The sequence below is a fragment of the Lolium perenne genome, chromosome 2 (assembly GCF_019359855.2).
Source record: "Lolium perenne isolate Kyuss_39 chromosome 2, Kyuss_2.0, whole genome shotgun sequence".
In the NCBI taxonomy this organism is placed as follows: Eukaryota; Viridiplantae; Streptophyta; class Magnoliopsida; order Poales; family Poaceae; genus Lolium; species Lolium perenne.
The window spans coordinates 47,473,192-47,476,964 of NC_067245.2; positions in this window are offsets into that span (position 1 = coordinate 47,473,192).

Consider the following 3,773-nt stretch of genomic DNA (forward strand, 5'->3'; position numbering starts at 1 on the left):
TGTTTGTTGGGTTGTATGAATAATTTAAGTACTATTTATTTGTTGGGTTGTATGAATAATTTATGTACTATTTGTTTGATTGATTGTATGAATAATTTAATTCTATTTGTGTGATTGTATGAATAAAATGTGATCGATATGTTGTTTCAAAATATTGTAAAAATAAGAAAAAATTGGGGGCCGCCGTTTGGGAGGCGTCGGTGTGGAAACGGCTTCCCCAAATGGAGGATGCAGTGTCAGCGCCCCCCAAACGGAGGTGCCGGAGCCCCTGTCGGCGCCTATTTAGGGGCTACCGGTGGAGATACTCTTATATCATACTTGTCAAATTGACCCTATACACAGGGACAGACGGAGTACTACAGTTATGGAAATTTTCGCATTTGAGTTACTGTGTAGTGGGACATACATGTTGTACCTACCTATATTGTGTGATTTGTTTTGGACACAACCGGCCACGTGCAAGATAAAGAATATGTAAGTCAAGTACTTCTTGCACAACATAGGGCATATATCAATATACATGAGTTTGAGAGTGCAATTCATACCTTAACCTTGAAAATTACCAAGCTCATCCAATAAGTCTAATATGCCTCCAATAGATGGTAATAGATAGGCAATATGGATAACCATCACATAGATAGAACCAATAACCAAAGTTCACTGTCACGGCCACTTACTTAGCTATTACAAGCCATGGTCTTGCGAATAGAATAAAACGGAGTTTCAAATTAACAAAGTTCAAAGCAACTAGAATTAACCAGACCATCATTGCAAAAAGAGGTAAAAAGGACGTAGCAAGCAAATGATGCCCAATCCATGAAAATTCCCGTAGATCCTGATAGAACTACCTCTCCCCCTTTGGAATCAAGACACCAAAACGGGAGATGATCATGCTATGCGTCCCAAAGGATCAAGCATCGTTGGAGTACTTCCTCGCCTTGTCCTTCTTCTTCTTCGCTCTCCTCCATGGCCTCCATGTCGTTGCCGTTGTACTTGGATATACGTCCTCAAACTCCGTCCAATGGATCTTGGAGGTGTTGTACTCGGCACAGGGGATGGTGGAGTTGGACTTGCTTGAGGTGGGAGAAGGAAACAAGTCTTCACTGGCACGACATTGAGCGCCTTTGGCATTGATTCTCCAAGATTTGCTTGTTACCCTTGTGCACCTTGCGAGAGGAGCGCGATATTGAGCGTAGTTCTCCTTGTGGATCTCCACATTCATGCAAAGCATCACCTTTTGGAACCATGAGAGCTTCTTGACTTGCTTGTTCACCATCTCCTTGGTGATAATAGAATTCCATAGTGATGAGCTCCAAAGCCCGCTTGCTCTTCTGGGAAAACATGGTCCATTTTTATGGGAAGGTTGCCATAGTTATGAATATCGAAGAACTCCGTCAAGTCCCCTTGATCCGTGACCTCATGGATAAGACGCTTCATAATGTAGGGGGCATAGGGAGGACACTTCCTCTCCATCATGGCATAGTGGAGCTCCTCATAGATGAAGCCCATGACATTGATCTCTTGGGAGCGTGCCTCCTCCTCACCATTGTGGAACACCTCATAGGAGTGAAAGAGAAGGTTGACCAATCCACCACGAATAGCATCATTGTTGAATCGAAAGGAGTGGAGGAGCATGTCATATAGCGGAATAAGGTCCTTGGAGGGACCGGGAGCTCCACCATCCTTGTAGAGTGGGGCTAGCTTGTTCTTGTCGGGCTCCACAGTGTCAACATGCATCTTGTTGCCATCATCATGGCTACTCCTTCCCTGAAAGCATATCCAAGGAGAGCGACAAACCTCCGAAAGGTGGACTTATTGTGGGCCCTGGACTAGCTGCCCGGAACACCCATTATGCATTCGTCTTCACGATCTCATGATCACTGTGTCGTGAAAGCATAACCGAAATGGTATAAAAATACATCATCCATTACGGTACCGAATAAAATAATACCAACATGTCACATGACCAGTACATACAAAATATCCTCGAAGGGCCTAACTTAACATTAGAGTAGCGGAATCACTTCAGAAAAGCAGTGTAGAGCCCAAGTCATCTGTCATAACCCTACAAGCAATCGACTGGGAGAACATGCCTAGCTCGCATAAACGTCATTGAATTCTTCGTCATTTGCCGAACTCCTCCAAGTGTTACCAAGTAAATAACCATGACAACAATGTCATTGAGTATGTTTAAATGTACTCACAAACCACTTTAGAGAGAAGTAAAGGATATGCATGTATGGTTGTAGCAAGGAATCAGGCTCTAATCTAGGGATACCAAGTGAGAGTGATAGTTTCTCTCATGGATATAGCATCTCTATATCTTTGTGGAAGAAGAGTTTTAAAATGAGCAATTTCCTCAGGTCGATATAGCATCTCTATATCTTTGGTAAAAAAAACATTTCAGAAAATAAGTTTTCTTTCGAAGACTAATAGGTAAGGATAACCCGCTTTTCTTTTCTGGTCATCTATGTATTACAAAAATATCTTTCATCTTTCATTCTTATCAACAAGGTACACTTTACTCCATACCCAATGGTTTCTTTCCCAAATCGGTTTGGAAAACACATTTATAAACCAAAACTCTTCAGGCTAACCAACAACCTTCGCAACCGTCCGTAACCGTGGACATAGCTATTCGAATATTTTTACACTCTTCAGAGGTTGTACACTTTCCCCATAAGATTCGATAAATCCGCCGGAATCATCCCCGATTGATCATACGAAAGTATGCGAGGTTCGGATAGACGATCGTAGTTTTTTGCCTGCTCGCCTTAGACTAAGACATGCCGCCTAGAGTTGTACCTCTCAACACCAGAGTCCAAGGGGCTATTTTTTCCAGGAGTTGCAAAGTCCCTAGCCAGCTCGAGCCTCCGGAATGCCGCGACCAACTGCAGGGCATCTTTCAATGGGAGATCATAGGTTTTACCCATGCCATCTGTATGACATCGAAAGCCATCCCCATAATGTTGGGAAGGCCACAATCGATAGGTGTTCATGCTCAGACTACTCCTTACACTTGTAGGACCAAAACTAAGGCGAGAGAAAGTACTACGCTACGCCCCCATCCCACTTTAGGGTAATGTGGTTGTACTGTCTTTTATTCCAGTTGAGTACTTTGAAGCTAAAGTTTTCGAAAACACCTTTTCCTCCTCTTGCCTTCAGCATACACCATTCCAAAACATTTCTTTCATAAAATCTCACTTCATTCTAAGGTTTTCAAAGAATTCTTTTACTTCAAAACCGTTTTGAAAACTCATTTTTCAAAGGGCTCCCACCTATTGTCCTTTTTTTTTTCTTAGAAAGAGGTGACAAAGAAAATATGGTGTCAAGCACCATATCACTAATGCAGAGGTCCAGTAGGTATCAACGAGGGAAACACCCATGAGGGTGAAATTCTAGAACTCAGAGTGGCATAACCACTCACAAGAATAAATAAAACTAGACATGCAATTTTATAAACTTGTAAGTAATGCAGGAATAAGACAATAGGATTTAGATATGCATAAATAGGTGACTTGCCTTGGCAGCTATGTATCCCTGGACTTTGTTTTCGAAACTCTCGAGATGATCCTCCTCTTCTTCATCCGCGGGGTTCGTATCTATCGTCGCAAAAAATAAAATAAGACACACAATCAACCCTCATAGCAAGCATCACACAAACCAAACCACAAACAAGTATACTACAACTGGAGAAACACCACAAAGCAGTAAATAATTTCACAAAAAATTATATAATTTATTTCCCTTTTTATCATAAACACAAAACATGT